The 19,268-nt window shown below is 35.5% G+C and overlaps 1 protein-coding gene and 1 long non-coding RNA gene across 9 annotated transcripts in view; one reads left to right on the forward strand and one right to left on the reverse strand.

The window, feature by feature from the left end:
- CDH18 (cadherin 18) overlaps positions 1-19,268 on the reverse strand; it is a 656,995-nt gene that overhangs the window by 339,195 nt on the left and 298,532 nt on the right. The gene's annotated exons all lie outside the window — the stretch shown is intronic.
- The window catches only part of LOC117662477 (uncharacterized), a 110,356-nt gene that overhangs the window by 90,411 nt on the left and 677 nt on the right, over positions 1-19,268 (forward strand). For all 3 annotated transcript variants that reach the window (XR_015733251.1, XR_015733252.1, XR_015733253.1), the window contains one exon: positions 17,122-17,222. This is a non-coding gene — a long non-coding RNA (uncharacterized LOC117662477). The remainder of the gene's footprint in view (positions 1-17,121; positions 17,223-19,268) is intronic.

Raw genomic sequence — 19,268 nt, forward strand, 5'->3', positions numbered from 1 at the left:
CAACAAGCCTGCCCTCAAATGAAAGTGATTCTTGAAATCTCATTATTTTAAACAGACTATTACAAGGACACACATTCATCTTTGCAGCTACTAAGATTATTGGACGAGCAGGTACAAAAACAGCCAGGGAAGTAAGTGATTAAAGCCTGGGAAACAGGCCCCTTCTCAGTCAACAGGAGTCCTCATTTACCACCAGTTTATCAAGTACTTAGGGACGTGGGGGCTCAGTGGCTAAGATGCTGAGTTCAGTCGTTCAAATCCCTAGAGCTGCATAACAGGGTGAGCTCCCGTTACTTGTCCCAGCTTCTGCCAACCTAGCAGTTCAAAATCACATAAAAAAATGCAAGTAGAAAAATATGGACCACCTTTGGTGGGAAGGTAACAGCGTTCTGTGCTCCTTTGGCATTTAGTCATGCCGGCCACATGACCACAGAAACGTCTTCAGAGAGCACTGGCTCTTTGGCTTTGAAACGGAGATGAGCACCACCCCCTAGAGTCGGGAACAACTAGCACATATGTGCGAGGGAAACCTTTACATTTACCCATCAAGTACTTAGAAGGCAAGGGCTGGGCAGCACAAACAAATGACAGCTAATGACTTAAAAGCCAGCCATCCACACACCCCAATCAACATCTAAAAAGCCACTTACACCAGGCACTATAAATATCACCCAGAGAACATCACACACTCTGCTAGAGAGAAGTTCCCTGAAGATGGGCTCTAACACGAGTCCAAAAGCCCAGAAGACAAAACCTCTGGTCCTGGTGACGACCCAAATTGGATTCAGGGGTGGGTTCTACTTACCTTTACTACTGGTTTGCATCAGGGCCGCATGCGCGCGCTTGCTTTGCTCGTGCAGAAACTTCTGCATATGCGCAGAAGCATTTTGATGATGTCGGGGTCGGTGGGCGGAAGCTCCCACCAGTTTTACTACCGGTTCTATAGAACCAGTGCGAACCGGGGGCAACCCATCACTGATTGGATTGTATTATTTGATTGTATTATTTTTTTTTAATCATACTACCATTGGTCCCCCAAACAGAATTAGCTCTGTCATCTGTTCATAATCATTTATTTCTTTTATACAAGCTTTGATGCTAGCATGAGAAAAAGTCTTGATTTTTTAGTGTTTATTGTTTTTTCCACCCCATTGTTTCCCAGTTGTTCAACCTGAACAGCTTCATAATGATATTTTAGGATCTGTCTTAATCAACTGATTGGCTTGACAATAGCTTTATTTTATGGAAAATATCATATAATTGCTTTTATACTTTTTATATTTACACAACCCCTAACTATCAGCTGTATCACATTCAGGAATGGTGTTATTTCTTACACACTTCCCTTTTTTCCTGTGCAACTCACCTGAAGTTAGCTGGCTAAAATGTACCAGAGATATTCTCTATCATAGAAGCAATTCTGAGTACATATTTCATTATATTCTTTCTCCAGTACTAACTCAAAATATTGTCTTCTGTGAAATTGGATGTATTATTTCTGTATCTCAGCAGCCTTTCCCTCTTTAAATTCCATCCTTTGTTTTGGTTGAAAATCAAACAGTATTGATTTTAAAAGAGTGTAAAACAAAATCACCTACACTCATTTCTGTAAACATTAAAGTATTTTACCCAATTTCCCACACAATTTCTCACAATAGACAAAGTTGTTTAGGAGTTTATTTTTCTATGCTTGATAAAGGCAAGGTAAGAGCTATCTATTCTTTCAACAATTTCCAGGAACTGGAACTGAGCTGCACTGGATTACTTCTATACAGATGAGACAATTTCTGAAGATTCAGATATAGCCGGTGGAGCAGAAAGCTCTAACTCTATATTATGTTGTCTAAGTTAGCTGTTCTGTCTTCAGAATATTGCTTGTTCTGGCTTCCAGTGGGGAAATGGCAGATGAAGAGCCCCTACTGAAGTGGCAGCCCACACCCAGTTTTGTTTTGGGGGCCAGGAAAGTTTCCCAGAACCTGAAGAATTCTCTAACTGTAAGGAGAATCCAAGAAATTGACCCACATGCTCTCCAGACAGGTTGCACTTGTGAGAGGGTCTTGAAAGAGAGGTTGTTGTTGTTGTTGCTCTTGTTGTTATAAAACTTTTATTCATTAAATGTGAAACTCGGTCAACTTGAGCGCTTAAAAATGTGTCACAAATATGATTGACTGGTGCTAATGGTTGATACGGGTTGCTGCCAGCATCCTAGGTATCAACCAAGTATCTTCTTAAAATATATGATTTCCAAGTAGCACAGTTTTTGCAGTTCCACTGGTGTTATTGCAGGAAGCTGCAATTTCTTGATGTGTTTTGTAAAATTCTTGGACATGGTACCAACTGCCCCGATGACAATGGGTATCACTGTTAACATGTTTCATCCATAGCCATGTAGTTTTGATGGCCAGGTTGCGATATTTCATGATTTTTTCCAGTTCTTTTTCTTTGACTCTGGTGTCTCCTGGTACAGTGATATCAATAAACTGTACACTTCAGCCCTCGACAACCATGATATCTGGGGTGTTATGTTCCAAATGACAATCCATCTGTATTCAAACATCCCATAAAATCTTCACTGTCTTATTTTCAATAACTTTTTCCACTTTGTGCTCCCATGACTTTTCGGATAGAGGTAAGTTGTATTTTTTACATCATGACCAGTGGATTAATTTAGCAACTCGATTTTGTCTAGCTTTGTAATCAGTTTGCATGATTTTGCTGCACTCACATATTACGGTAAGTGTGAAACAGTTTCAAGTTTGTCATTGCAAAGTCAGCAGTTTGGATTGTCAGTGGATTTTTGTATCTTCGCTTTCATGGCATTAGTTTGTAGTGCTTGTTCTTGAGCAGCAAGTATTAAACCTTCTGTTTCTTTCTTCATGGTTCCTCTCTTAAGCCATTATTATTATTATTATTATTATTATTATTATTATTATTATTATTATTATTATTATTATTATTATTATTATTATTATTATTTAATCTTTAGTGAGATTCACAGCCTTTGAGGCTGGTTAATAGCTCAGCAGCTCAAGTCCTAACCAAGGATCTAGGAACTGTTAAGGTATCGTCGGAGGATGTAAGGTGTTCCGAGTAAGGTGGTTTTTTTGTAGAGTCAAAATGTTCAAGTCCGGCAAATTTAGAATTTCTAAATAGCGGGGTAGCCCTTTGGGTATTGCTCCAAGGGCTCCAATTACAATCGGGACAACACACGATTTCTTTTTCCACAGTCGCTCAACTTCAATTTGCAAGTCCCGGTACTTTGTGATTTTTTTCTTGCTGCTTATCTTCAATCCGTGCATCACCAGGTACTGCAATGTCAATGAACCATACTTTTTTCTTTTCAACTATTGTTATGTCAGGTGTGTTGTGGACCAAGTGCCTGTCAGTCTGAATCCTAAAGTCCCACAAGATCTTGAGTTTCTCATTCTCTAAAACTTTCTCAACCTGATGTTCCCAATGGTTTTTGCTGTACTCAAATCCAAACTTCTGGCACAATTTCCAGTGAATGATCTTAGCAACACGGTCATGGCATTGTAGGTAGTCAGTTTGTGAAATTTTGTTGCACCCACTGACCCACTGACCCGATGATGATGATGATGATGATTTACTTTATTCATTAATTATGAAACTCAGTCAAATGAACATTCAAAAATGCATCACAAATACCATTTAGTGGTATTAATGGTTGATACAGGTTGCTGCCAGCATCCTAGGTATCAACCAAGTACCTTCTTAAGATGTACGATGTTCCATGTAGCACAGTTTTTTACAGTTCCGCTGGTGTTATTGCACGGAGCTGCAATTTGTTGATGTATCTTATAAAATTCTTGGACATGGTACCAAGTGCCCCGATGACAATGGGTATCATTATTACATGTTTCATCCATAGTCGTGTAGTTTCTATGGCCAGGTCACGATATTTCATGATTTTTTCCAGTTCTTTCTCTTCGACACTGGCATCTCCTGGTACCGCGATGTCAATAAATTGTATGTTTCGGTTTTCGACAACTGTGATATCTGGTGTGTTATGTTCCAAGTCATGATCTGTCTGTATTCGAAAGTCCCACAAGATCTTCACCTTCTCATTTTCTATAACTTTTTCCACTTTATGCTCCCATGACTTTTTGGATACAAGTAAGTCGTATTTTTTACATCATGACCAGTGGATTAATTTAGCAACTCGATCGTGTCTAGCTTTGTAATCAGATGATGATGATGATGATGATGATGATGATGATGATGATGTTTTCAAGTTCAATGGTTGTTTCATGTGGCCTGGACAAATGGACACTAATCTGACATCCCCATTTCTTAAAACTTTGTATAACTTATTAATTTTTAAGTTGAAGAGGTATTTCCTTTAGTTATGGAGCTGTATCTCTCTCTGTGATTTTCAATATTTCAGGAGCTATTTTGGACTAAAATTTTTGATTTGGGATTTGGATATTCCAGACTAGTGTCTCCCTCTCCCCTCTAATTTTAACCTTTTATTGGAATGTTATCTTGTTTTTACTCAGCTCCATGCTGATTGGTCTGGATTTATCAGCAAATATAATTGGAGAGGCACTTTCTGTTTGGCTTCCTCCCTGTTTTTTTCTGAGAAATCATAAACTGCAATTATTCTTTTCAGCCACCAGAGTGTGCTATTCAATATCCTCATCCTCATCATCTTCATCATCATTTTCCTAGCATTATTCCTGCAGGTGCAGAGTCTGCTTTTCAGATAAACAAAAGTCATCTTGCATGATCAGTTGCAGGTCCAACTGGGCAATTTTCATGTCTGCATTTATTGTGTCTTGCAGTTTTGCTTCTGCCTTCCACACAGGTGCTTGCTATCTGTATTAAAGTGGAAAGTGATGCAGACAATGGTGTGGGGTGCTGTTTGTTGGACATGACCATATCACCGTGTGCGCTATTCAATATGCTGGCAAAAGAAAGTGGTACAATCCTGAAAATGGAACTCTATGTAAAAAATCATCATAATTCTTAGAATCTAAATTTGAGAAAATTGAAAAATTATTGAATAATAAATTGAATATGATTAATGTGAATTACAAACACATAAAAGATATAAATAAGGACATTCTATAAATATATCTTATTTTTTTTAAAGTGACACTGTGTTTTATGAAAAGAAAAAATAAAGGAACAAGTTAATTATGATCATTCTGTTTAAGATTAAAAGCTGAAAACCTAAACAACTCTTTTAAAAGAAATGCATACTTGAAGTTTGAGGGAAAGGAAGAAGAATTTTGTTTTACCAGATGTAAAACAGACAAAGACTTTATTTCACAGATCAAATAGGAAGATGTGACTTTTAATTTCTAGAGGCTGAGGATTGAACCGTATCTTATCAAAAGGGTTATTGATCTTTGTACCAGAAATGTACTAGACTTTGATCAAAATTTAATAGAAATGGAACAGATGGGAATGCATGATCAGTAACAACCTGGGGATTATGGGTGTACAATTGGAGGAAGTACGGAATAGGAGGTGTTTGTTGAAAAGACAAGATATAAGACAAGATATAAGCCATGCCTATTTAAGATATGTTTTATGGAGATATTTAAAGTTTTTTTTTGGGACGTGCTATGTTGAAAGTTGGGTATAGATTGATAATCAGATACCTGTCCACCTTCCAAATTATTGGACTGACATGCTCAGTAAATTAATTCTGTCAAAAGGAAAGTAATATTTATTAATACATTTATTAAATTTTATATATTAATGAAGATTACTTTATAACTAAGGTATAACTATTTTTATTGATAGTGAGTTAAGATTAAATTTAAGAGATTGGGGCATAATACTAAATTTAATTTTTCTAAGTATGTAGTTTAAATAGTGAAGTTTATGGTCAACTGTATCTTAAGTAAGATTTTTATAAGAATGTAAAGATGGATATGTAATTGAGATTAGGAATTTTTTTGTAATGATTATTGGAAAAAGATGAGGAAATATGGAAGTTTGTTTTCTCTTATTACATCAGTGAGGCATTGTAGCACAGTGAAATGAAAAAAATATAAAAATATGTGAAAAAGAGGATTTGGAAAAATGAGTTGGTGGAGGTGTTGAAACTGACTTCTTCTGTTACATTAAGGTTTTTTTAGATTTATTTTTAAAATAAAAATATATTTTTATAATCTTGACTGATAATAATGAATAAGTTTTTTAGAATTAATGACAATTTGTGTTAAATTGTATATCCTTGTATTCAATTGCAGGATATGCAATTGTAAAATGCATATCCTGCTTTGTATATCCTGTTCCCCTCTTCTTCTTTACTTCTTTTCTTCTTGTTGTCATTTTTTTAACTTTTCCCACTTTTGATTTCCTTTCCCATCCTTTTCCCTTTTGTATATATTTTTTAAATAATAAAGTTTTTTTTAAAAGGAACATTGTTCTGCCATAATAACTCTGGCAGTTTTCACAAAATGTGAATGATGGGTGCAGAGGCAGAGTTAGAAAGTTGTATAAATATCCTGAAGCATGTTCTATAGTTATTTTGATCTATGTTTTTCTTTCCCCTCATTGCAATAAGATGAATCTTTAGTCATATATTCCTGATTTCTGGTCCCAGTAAAATGTAGACTTCTACTTCCTTCATTTTTAAGTTCTGGAAAAGAAAGTAACCTGCAAACATTTAAAGCTATTCAGAACTTCTTTATCATTTCAGTTCAGAGTAGCCGACAAAATAAAATACAAAGCAAGGCTTTAAAAATTATTAATAATTGCTGGTAAAAGAGATGCATCACCTACTTTTCAAAACACAAAGAGAGTGGGAGGCAAAGACAATTTCCTAGAAAGTGCATTTCATTGTTTGAAACAATGAAAGGGGAAGCATCCTTTTGCGTACTAGGCCAAAGCAGCTTCAGCAATTTTAATCTTAAAACAGATGACAGAATCAGAAAGTAAGAAGCTAAACCATTTAGAGCTTTAAAGTTTAACATCAGCTTCTTAAATTCTGGCCAGAAAAAAAAAAAAAAAAAAGGCAACCATTGCAGGCCTTTCCACACAGATTTCACGGGACTAGTTAGTTAACTGCCTGCCATATTTTTATATTAATCAAAATGTATCTGCAGCCAAGTAGAAGTAATTATTAGCAAATCAAACTGACCAGAAATGGATAAAGTTGGCATTCTAGACAGAATTGTGTGAACATATTCACCACCATCTTCAATGACATCCAAGGATAAAAATGTAGAAGGGATACAATTCCAAACAGGATAAAACCAAATTCAATTTCTTGCTGGCCAATAGCATATTTAGGTTTGGGGAGGGGTTTGAATGTGTGGTTTTTTCCCCTCTTTCTTTTCTTTATCCCGGTCATTATGGCATTTAGGTAGCAATAGCCACCACTTTTTTCACATAGCCTGACAGAGGGATTGGAATCACTGAAAAATGCCCCAAGGCAGTGGTGGGATTCAGCCAGTTCGGGCCGGTTCGGGTGAACCAGTAGTTAAATTGCTGGCTGGCCCCTCCCTGCCCCGTCCCTTCCAAGAGTCCCCACGTGCCCCATTTTGGCTCCCAGGTAAGTACAAGGAGGCCTACCAGGCCCAAACAGGGCGTCAGGGGTGTGGTGCACCCCCACAGCCTGTTTTCACTCCCAGGAGGCTTCAGGGAGGCCTCCTAGGCCCAAAATGAGGAACAGGGGGGGTGAGGCACGCCCCCCCCCTGCAGCCCCTTTTTGCTTCCAGGAGGCTGAAGGGAGGCCTACTAGGCCCAAAATGGGGAGCAGGGGGGGCGGCGGCACATTCCCCCATGGCCCGTGTTTGCTCTCAGTGGGATGCAGGAGGCCGAGTGCTGCCTCTCACATCCCCTGGCCATGCTCACCATGGCCATGCCCACCCAGCCAGTCATTGGGGCAGAGAACCAATTGTTAAATTATTTGAATCCCACCACTGCCCCAAGGTACAATGCTTCTAATTAATCCAAAAGTTCCAATTTGTAATTCACAAAAAAGATCCAGTATAGTAACAATTAATAGAAAGGAAATTAGAAAAAAAATCAAGAAAACTATTAAGCAAGGTACCCAAAGTAATATACAGAGAATTTAAAACCTGGGAAAATGAAATGCTTGGTGCTGAAATAACATCACAGCACATGCCAAAATTATTACTAAGAGTTAAAAACAATTTGATAACATGTAATCAATCAATCAATCCAAACACCAAAGAGGTATCGCAGGGAGAAACGGTCCAGAACTGGAGCACGTAATATTAAGAAGGTTCTCCTTCTCATAGTCACTCACTTTTCAGAAAATGGGGGAAAAAAGCTTCTCTGCTCTTATTTCACCAAATCAGAACTTAGATGGAATAAACTTTCCTTCTAATATTTAAAGCAGAAAGGACTTAGAATTTTAAATTCAGGTACAAAGTTGATGGCCATGTAGTTAATTAAGTACAAGGATAAACACTAAATGCAATGACTAAAAGAAATAACATAACTGTAGACTGGCCCATTGTCAACAACTTTTTGTCTGTGTTTGATTATCTTCAAAAGCAGTATTATGTCTAGTAAATTATAGTGTTCCAATCTGGAGAAGACCAGGACTTCCCATGGAGGTTCACTTTAGCTTTCATTTTTCTGTTTATTATTTTGTAAATTGGAGGGTTTCTTTGCAGTTGGATTTTCTAATGTGGCACAGTGGTTAGAATGCAAGATTGCAGGCTAACTCTGTCCATATTCTGGAATTCAAGCCTGATGGCTCAAGGTTGACACAGCCTTCCATCCTTCCAAGGTCTGTAAAATAAAGGCTCAGATTGTTGGGGGAAATATGCTGACATTGTAAACTGCTCAAAGAGTTGTTGTAAGGCACCATGGGGTGGTATATAAGTATGTACTATCACTATTGCTAATTTATTTTCTTAATTATAATATTTTTTATGTTTTTATCTTGATTTTTTTTAAAAAAATAGAATGTAATGTTATTTTTTATTTTAATGTTATTAATTGTCTGGTTTATTATAGAAAGTTGAAGGATAAGGTTCATATGTTTATTCCTTTACTTGATAAATGTCTTTATTTTATAATAGGATAAAATAGAATGCTTTTATTTAGTATCCTATTATGATTTATGTTGACTGTTTTTATTTAGTATCCTATGACTCATTGAGTGTTGTATCTTATAATTTATGATGATTGTATTTTATGATTATGATAACTATGTATCACTTGTTGCTTGTATGGATACTGAGAGCTGTTACTGTACCCAGAGACAAATTCCTTGTATGTCCAGTCACACTTGGCCAATAAAGATTCTATTCTATTCTATTCTATTCTATTCTATTCTATTCTATTCTATTCTATTCTATTCTATTCTATTCTATTCTATTCCATTCCATTCCATTCCATTCCATTCCATTCCATTCCATTCCATTCTTTTTCTACTTAACAAATACTCAAAAACAAGGATCATTATTGAGGCTGCTGATAACAGAACTATAAGACAACTATGATGTCTTATCATTGGTGCTTGTGATTGGTCTAGCAATGCAGTACTTTCCTGTTTGAGTAGAATCTCAAAGTATATATTATTTTTGCAGCATATGGTCTGAGTTTGCAATGCCACATGGGTCCTTACAATAAATCCAACAATTTATGGCAGCCTAACACCACAGGGGGCAATTTTGAGTGGTTAAGAGTTGCACCTGTCAGATTTAAAAGGCTGTTAAAAAAACAAAAAGGATTGACCCATATCACAGAGGTAGACAATGACTTTTCAATTTGGGTTATCAATAACAATATGTTTATTTTAAGAGTTACCGTATGTTGTAATTTTATCTTATCTTCAATCTCAGAATGGTAGAAAACTATCCTATCCATTTTTAGCAATTACAACTAGTAGGAAAAAAGCCACATGCATTCTGGGGTGTTACCTGTCCACTCCAGTTACCTGTCCACTCCAGTTTCTTAACTGTGTATTACTTCAGAAGGGTGACAGCATTTCCAGAGCTCAGTTATCTATTGTATGGTGGTAATTTAGAATGTGGGAATCAACCCAGTTTAGTTTCATACAGGTTGTTTCATGGATAATATTCTTTATTCAGTTTTCCATCTGCTCCCATTATGATCAAAAGCTGAATGGAATTATGTTGAGAACTTTATCAATCTTTACACTACAAGTTTCCCATCTTATTTAGTTTATTATTTTGGTGGGAAAAATGTGGAAAATACTTTATTATACCTTATCCACATTGCCTGTAGAAATGGGAAAAATATTGCATGTCATATGCTGTCCCCTTGGTAAATCAAAATATAACCAATAAACTGGTTCAAAATTACATTTTACTTTTGTATCTTCATGTATTCGTTTGCCAGATGTTGTGAGTATATTAACATTGAACTTAGGGGACTGTGCATGTTGAAGTTGCTGTATAAAATACAATGGAAAAAATATTTTGTTCATAGTGATAAATTCATATTCATCCTTGCAAAGAGTGATTAGTATAATCTATAGAGAGAACAAAACAAAAGCTAGTAATTTTCATTTTTTATTAAATTCAGATAAAATGTATTTTTACAAAGAGGCCAAAAGATTGTCCCAATTTTCTACACTGCTTTTGGAAGTAAATATTGTTTTGATACTAGTGTCATTGCTGATCATTGACCAAAATAAAGGAATTTACTGATAATCCTTGATTTATGACTGTCATCAAACCTGGAATTACATCTGTAAATCATGCCAGTTGTTAAATGGGTCATTACATGATCACTCCTGATTTTATGACCATTTTTACAGAGGTTGTTAAATGAATGTTGCTTAACCCATTATATCCAAATGATGGTTTTTGCTGGAAACTGGAAATAAATATCAGTTTTGACCAAAAATAAATTGCCTTTGATCATAGTTAACACTGCAAAGGGCCATAAATGGGGGCCAGTTGCCAAGTGCCCAAAATGTGATCACATGACCATGGGGAGGGACAGTAGTTGGAACTTCAAAACTGGATCATATGAAACTCTGTGAAAGTTTGTGATAATGTCACTAAGCTGAGCACTACCTGTATTTACCTAGTATTAGTATTATAAAAACAACCTCTGAGACAATAATTCAGAGAAAATTGTAGTTTATGAAAACAAACCATCTGAACTGTAATCATTATTATTATCAAATTTATGTGAGGCCCATCAACACACTTCTGATCGGAATCATAGGTCTTATTTCCAATTTTAGTCACAATGCTTCAAATTAGAATTCCTGCATGGAGCAGTGGACTGAACGCCTTGCCAATTTAATGATTTGATAACTTCCTTCTGAGCAGGTCTGCATAAAATTGATTTGTGTCATTTACTTTCAAGGACTTTTTTTTTTAGATTTGATTCTTTTTAATCCTGCCTTTATTATTTTTAAAATAATTCATTAATAATCAATAATCCTAATACTTAAGGTGACCAGATTTTAACATTGGTAAAGAGGGACATTGTGGGCGTGACTTATTGTGTGGGCGTGGCTTGGAGGCCATGTGACTGGGTGGGCGTGGCTAGCTGGTCATGTGACCGGGTGGCCATGGCTATGTGTATAGGGACTACTCAGAGGGCTGAAAAGTCATTTCTGACAGGTCCTCACACTTTTGACTGGTCCTCACACTTATGACCATCCTCACATTTATGCCCGTGCAGTATTCTTAACAACCATGTCACTCATTTCACAACTGCTTCTCTTCACCATGGTGACAAGATAGGGCAAAAATGTAAAATGTGAGGACAGTCGTAAGTTCGAGGACTGGTCAAAAGTGTGAGGACCAGTTAAAATAACTTTTTCAGCCCTCTGAGTAGTCCATATGCACAAAAGGATTAACCAGAGGGCTGAAAAAAGTCATTTCTGACAGGTCCTCGCACTTTTGACTGGTCCTCACACTTATGACCATCCTCACATTTATGCCCATGCAGCATTCTTAACAACCATGTCACTCATTTCACAACTGCTTCTCTTCAACATGGTGACAAGATAGGGCAAAAATGTAAAATGTGAGGACAGTCATAAGTTCGAGGACTGGTCAAAAGTGCGAGGACCAGTCAAAAATAACTTTTTCAGCCCTCTGAGTAGTCCATATGCATTAAAGGATACAGCAATAGAGAGGGATGAAGGAATGGGAATTAGAGTAGGAGTGAGGGTAAGAGAGGGAGGAAGAGAGGAGGAGAAGGAGAAAGGAAGAGGAAGTAGGGAGGAGAAAAAGAGGGTGGGGGGAAGAGAAAGTAAGAAGGAAAGAAAAGAGAGTGGTGGTAGGTTTGAGGAGAAAGATTGCTGTACAATAAAAAAGATGAAAGGGAAGAAAGCCAACCCCAAGCAAATATAAAGATATTAAGATTAAGAATGAATTGTTAAACTTTAAAGAATAAAAGAGAACAAATATGAATAAATAGCAATAATTAGAAACACACATACAAACATACAATGTATTTTCTTTGAACAGAGTATTTGGCCGGTTCACAAATTTAAACAGCGTTTAGTCATTTCAATTAAATTTACAATTTCTATATTTCCTTTTTGCCATATTTATTCCTCATCTATTTTTTAAAAAAAACAATATTACCCTTCATCCTCATCTCTAATCTTAATCAAATTCAATTTTTCCTTTCTATTCTATATTATACCCCTTCCCATTGTCATCTATTTTTATATCCATCCTCACATTGGTTAATTATGTAATTATGTAATACAGTTGTTTAATACAAATTCAACATTTTAATATAAATCAATTAGTTATATAACTATCTTTTTTGTATATTAATCAATATGAACATGAATATTCCAATTATTTCCATGCAATCCAATTTTTTACAAATCAATTAATTATATTTACCAATAATAATAAACCAAATAATTTCCCCCATATATTCCTCCAAACCACAACTTAACCATTTCTGCTTTCAACACAATATACAATTATTAATAGTATCTCAATTATTACAATTCCCTAGTTAAATAGAGCTTTTTTTCTTTTGTGTTTTAAAATCTTAAACTCTCCTCTTTTGCCCAAAATTTCCCATTGTTTGCAGTTTTGTACCTACCTTTTTTGGTGAGGAAAAAGAAAAAGAAAGAAATCTCTCTCTGCCTCATTTTGTCACCTTGCAGGTTTAGTTTCGCTTTCGCCTTTGTTTTCAGTATAGCTAGCGGGGGGGGGGGATCTGCTCCAGGAACTTTTTGCAGCTTTTTGCAGCTAATTAACCTAGTGGAAGCTGTTAACAGGGGCTGTTTTTTCTATTTTTGCAGACATGGGTCTATTCATTTTTTTTTTTAACACTGATCAGCTGTAGGTCGGCCCTTTGAAGCCCCGCGGCAAGAGTTTAAAGACTTTTTTTTCCCTCTAGCCATCAGCGGGGATTCAGGAGGCAGCCGGGAGTCAGGAGCAGAATGAAAAATCGGGACTTTTTTAAAACGCCGCGGGACGCGGGACAAATTGCTCAAAAGCGGGACTGTCCCGCCAAAAGCGGGACGTCTGGTCACCTTACTAATACTCCTTCCTCCCCCTAATTCCCTGAGAGAGACTGACTGGTCCAAAGTAACACAGATTTCATGGCTAAAGTAGGACTAGATCTCACACAGATTTCATGGCTTAAATGTGATGTTCCTTGGATATAAAAAAAATGGAATATCTGAAAACTGCATAAATAAGTAAAAGGGTCAATTAACCAATAGAGTGTGGCATTCTGCTTAAGTACAACACTATGTACAGAGTAGTTCATTATCCTGAATTTTTCAATTTGGGGCATGCATAGACTTTCTAATGTAATTATTTAATCAGCTGTTAATTCATTTTTTTCCCTTCCAGAAGAATGTTCATTCCTAACTGATTATCTCTTTAATTTCCTACAGAACAATAAACTTATTTTTATAAACTTAACTGTTTATAACAGAATGAACTCAGGGAAGAAGCAAATATACATTAGATCACTTTGCCTGTTTCATAGCAATACTGAATTGTGTGGAATGTGTGTATAACTGTTAATATTAAAACTTAAAATATGAATGTTGCACTGTATTGATGGCATGCATTTTACAGAACATTTGTAATATCTGAGTATTCTGATATCACAATAAGATTACTCTGCAAGTAATCCTTTATATATTAATCTTTTGCCTAAAGATCTCCTCTCAGTAAAGCTAAAGGAAATGACATAAATATTTTGGAACCCACTGTGGTATTGCTGTGTTCACATTTTCCCTATTCCTATACATTTTTAAACCAAAGGACTTATAAATATATGTAAATTGTCTGAATGAAAATCTCAATTACGTCCATGTATGCTAACCATATTGAAAGGGGATATCATGATTTCCCTAAGCTTCTTTTCAATTCCTTTGTTTAGAGATAAATGAGAATTTGCCATCCATGTAATCAGTTTAATAGATAATATTTTACTCATGTTGGTGGTGTAATGTTTAATTACTTAGAAACAAGCAGTAAAATCATAAAATCCTCTTTGTTTTAAAATGGAAATTCATTGATTCACATCAATGAATCCCCACCTAAACACACTGAAATCTGAGTTTAGGTCTAATTTAGTATTACATATTGTTTCTATCTGTTTTTTTTGGGGGGGGGGACTGATAAAACTATATAGGGGAGTGATATGTTAACATTTGTGTCTCAGTGGAAATAACATTTCTTTTATTGAATGTGCTGTTCTGGTTTTTTTAAAGATAAAAATCTAAAGATTTTTCTCACTATGACTAAAACAGTCATAATCTGAACATTATTACATAAAACAAGATTTAAGTCTGGAAGTAGTATTTATTATGAAAGATTAAGATGTCCCTTGAGCTACAAAATCTGCTGTGGTCCGCCGCCGGCCTGCAGAGCTGGCAGCAGAGTCGGACAGTGAGGAGGCTGGGGAGGAACATGGGCCAGTCCTGGAGTCTGGGGAAGGCTTGGACAAGGGCTCTGTGTCTGAGGCAGAGAGGGGGCCAGGGCCATCTGGTAGTTATGTCCTGCCTCCAGAGCCTCTGGAATCTGACATCAGGAAAGGCTAGTCAGGAAAATGCTTTGCTTTTTTGTTTCTTGACCTTTTAGCCTTTACAATTTTTCCCCTTCATTCAGTGTTGACTAGGGCAGAAAAGTTAATTATACTAAGATTTGATTTGTTCTAAGCATACCAGATAAATAGATGAGTTGGGATGGATTAGAGGCTATCCTTAATTCCTCTTCAGGAAATCCATCCTCTGTTACCCTACACTGCTATTGGAAAACCACAAGTAGAATAGAGTGGCCACAGATGAGATTTTTATCAATATAAGATAATGCTTTGAGCCAACCACCAAGCAGTGTATATATTACTCTCCGGCCACAATAGTTTGAGTTTCCAGTCCTATGGCTGCTGAGGTGTCTTTCTATGATTCCTATGATACTCCAGTGAGTTAATTGATTTTTTTTTTAAAAAAAAACAAACAAACTTGGATAGATCAGGCCAGTTTATCCTTTCAAATAGTCAAGTAATGAAACATGAATAATTTACTTTTAATATATAGAGAATTGCACAATAATCTTCATTATACTTTGTATCCTGTCACCTCATGCTGCAATATATTTATTATAATCTGTTTGTTTGTTTGTTTGTTTGTTTGTTTGTTTGTTTGTTTATTGGTTTGATTTATATGCCACCCTTCTCCGGAGACTCAGGGCGGCTTACAATGCATTAAGCAATAGTCTTCATATTTTTGTATATACCTGCTTAGTAGGGCTTTCGGGGGCCCGCTAAGCGGTGTTCTTTTTATACAAAGTCAGCTTATTGCCCCCACTATCCGGGTCCTCATTTTACCTACCTTGGAAGGATGGAAGGCTGAGTCAACCTTGAGCCTGGTGAGATTTGAACTTGCAGTAATTGCAGGTAGCTGGCAGCTAAGTGCTACTTAACAGCACTTTAGTCCACTGTGCCACCAAGGCTCCTATCTATCTATCTATCTGTCTGTCTATCTATCTATCTATCTATCTATCTATCTATCTATCTATCTATCTATCTATCTATCTATCTAATATCTTATCATCTATCTCCTAATTGTCCTAAAAATTGTCTCCCTCTTTAATTTATAATCAATTATACATACACACACACACATACATACATACAGAGAGAGAGAGAGAGAGAGATTTTAACTAGAGAGTAGCACTAATCTGTCATTATTCCCAATTCTCATTTTTATGCCTTCTTTTATTCTATTTTTATGCCTCATTTTTATGTTATTTTCAATCAAATAAACTGTCGCAGTGTACTTTTACTTCTTTTTTTGTTAGCTACCAAGCCAGATTCCCATTGCCTATAGCCAAAACCCTACACTGAGAATGAATTGACAGGATTCTTGTTGGCAATCATAAATAATTTCTCTATCTTCTATTTCATCTCTTACAATTTACATCCCACATTGATGCAAAGAGATGTAAAATTAAGTAAGTAAGTAGCATATTATGTGAAAAAAATATTCTCCATGCTACAACTGCACTCATTCTTTCTACTCAAACTTTTCTTGCAAGGCTTGTTTTGAAATGAACTGACACAACATGATATGACAGCTGAGAAAATGTGAGCTTACATTAACTAATACAGCAAATTTGCTCCCTAAAGTTACATTACGCTAATGTATTGTTGTATCAGTCAAATACCCGCTAGACATATTTTGTCACTGGCAATCTACTGCCTTCTCTTGTGTAATTCAGACATTGAATGATCAATATTGCCAGCAATTACATTATAAATGTAGTCCATAAATAAATGAAAGCACACTATCACACTCTTATATAAATGTTGATTCCGTCTTGTTAAAATGTTTTCTATTCCCATACTGTTTAATATCCTCATTTTTTTTAAAATTTGATTTATATGCCACCCTTCTACGGAGACTCAGGGCGGCTTACAATGCGTTAAGCAATAGCCTTCATACTTTTGTATATTTTATACAAAGTCAGCTTATTGCCCCCACAAACTGGGTCCTCATTTCACCTACCTTAGAAAGGATGGAAGGCTGAGTCAACCTTGAGCCTTGGAGAGATTCGAACCAGCGGTAATTGCAGGCAGCTGTGTTAATAACAGGGTGCTTAGACCACTGTACCATCAGGGCTCTTGATTTTGAATTTTGTTCCCATTTCTGCAGCTTTCTGACTTTATTCTGCCTTTCACCTACAGGACCTATGCAGAGGTGACACTGGGTGTGACATCCTAAATAATTTACAATGTTTGGGACTACCAAATGGTTTGAGGACATGAAGATGAATACAAAATTCAGAGTAAACTCAATTTATTTAATTTGATTAACTCTTTATTCTTGTTTCTTTTAAGAATTTCTCTCGTCACTTGGCCTGCTGCTGTCATGTCCTACCTACCTTATTTCATCTCAACACCTGATCATCAGATTCCTATATAGTTTTGTTCATGCCAGCTTTTATCAAGGTCTATCCACCAATCTCAGTTTTTCAAACATGGAGGAATATGGAGACATTATCCTGAATTTGAAAATATAGTCATATGATAGATGTGCCTGATAAATATGTGTTGTACAAACTAAGATTAATCTGGTTTAAAAGTTGACACTCATAAATATTAATCCTAATTATTTCTTAGAAGTATATAAATTTGGTTTCTTGGGCATAATGCTCTGCCAGTTCTAATATGATTTTTATAGACCTAAACATCTACAAAATCCATAATATTGTTTTGATCTCTATCCCACCTTTGTTTTTTTATAAATAACTCAAGGTGGTGAACATATTTGTTCACCACCTACGATCTGGAACGAGCTCCCCCCGGAGATATGGAGGATCCCGGATCTTCGCACTTTCCGTCGCGCGCTTAAAATGTTTTTATTTCATCAAGCTGGCCTGGCCTAAATCTTCTCCTTTTTTTAAATTTAAATTTTAAATTTTAAACACAAATTTTAATCTGTTTAATTATGGGGTATTTTAAAATTCAGCCTAAATTATTTAATTTGTTTTAATCTATTTTAAATTTTGTATCTCTGTGTTTTATCCTCTGGCTGTTCACCGCCCTGAGTCCTTCGGGAGAAGGGCGGTATAGAAATTTAATAAAATAAATAAATAAAATAAATATTTAATATTTTTTCCTCCTGTTATATTTCATATTAGAGTTATTGTTGACTTTTAGGGGTATGATGGTAAGTTTTATGCTTGAAACAATGAAGTATCTTGTGAGCTATGGCAAAAATACAATAGCTAAATCCAGTCTTCTTTATAAACTATAGTTAGATTAACTACAAGGTACAATAGGCTGGACTGGCATATACTTGTAGGCTATTAATCAGGATTTTTAAACTACTGTGCTAAAACAAATGATACCCAGCATGGAGATGTAAGCACAACTTATAGTTTTAATGATGTTATCAACATTTTTAACCAAAATCTGCTGATGTAGTTGATGTACAAATATTAGGGCAATGCTTTGTCTTTATATATAACAGACAAAACTGTTTTAAGACACAGAAGTAGCAAGCTGATTAGTTGGTGAACATAACAAAATAAGTGTGAATAAAAGTATTTGCAGAAAAAAATATGCTTTATATGAAAGGCAGAACATTTTGCAGCACATATTTATTAACATAAGGCTAAGTAGAAAAAGCCTTTAAGAGGATAATCAGAGGAGGATTGAAATATAAATTATAAGTAAATGTAGAGGGTTTCACTGTCATATTGATGTAATAAATAAAAGAACATTGATATACAGCAATATAATTGAAGGGCAATCTCTGTTAAAGCAAACAGTGGTAGCAAAATCCACAAGCCACATTCAGATATGACATTCTGTTAGTATAAAGTCTTCTACTGTTTGTATAAAATCCCTTTTCATCTTTAGACAAATTATTAAACCTTATACAATAATTTACATTTGAATAAGCCAATGCAAATATTGAACATTCCATTGTATTAATTTGTTTCTTGAAGCATTTATATCCAGTTGCACAACTCATTATAATTTTACTGATTCCTAGCACTATTATGCTAGGAATATTATTTGCTCTTCTTGTACTTCCACAAATGCTAGTAAAACACTCTAATTCCTTTCACCTTTTGTGCTACAATAATATTATAGATAATATAACAAATATATCTTGTTATGTAATATAGTCTTTTATTTTCATTGAGACTATACAGTATTTGCTATATTTGGGGTATACATCTATTCATGTTTTTAGAGTAGACTTTGTTCCCTGAATTTATGGTCCAAATATGGAGAGAGAGAAGCAGAAGGAAGATAAAAGCAAGGAATTCACTAAACCAAAGATTTGCAATGTTAATGAAAAGCAGATGAAAATGGTTCTT

This window comes from Pantherophis guttatus, chromosome 3 (genome assembly GCF_059756535.1).
Source record: "Pantherophis guttatus breed Tessera chromosome 3, ASM5975653v1, whole genome shotgun sequence".
NCBI lineage: Eukaryota > Metazoa > Chordata > Lepidosauria > Squamata > Colubridae > Pantherophis > Pantherophis guttatus.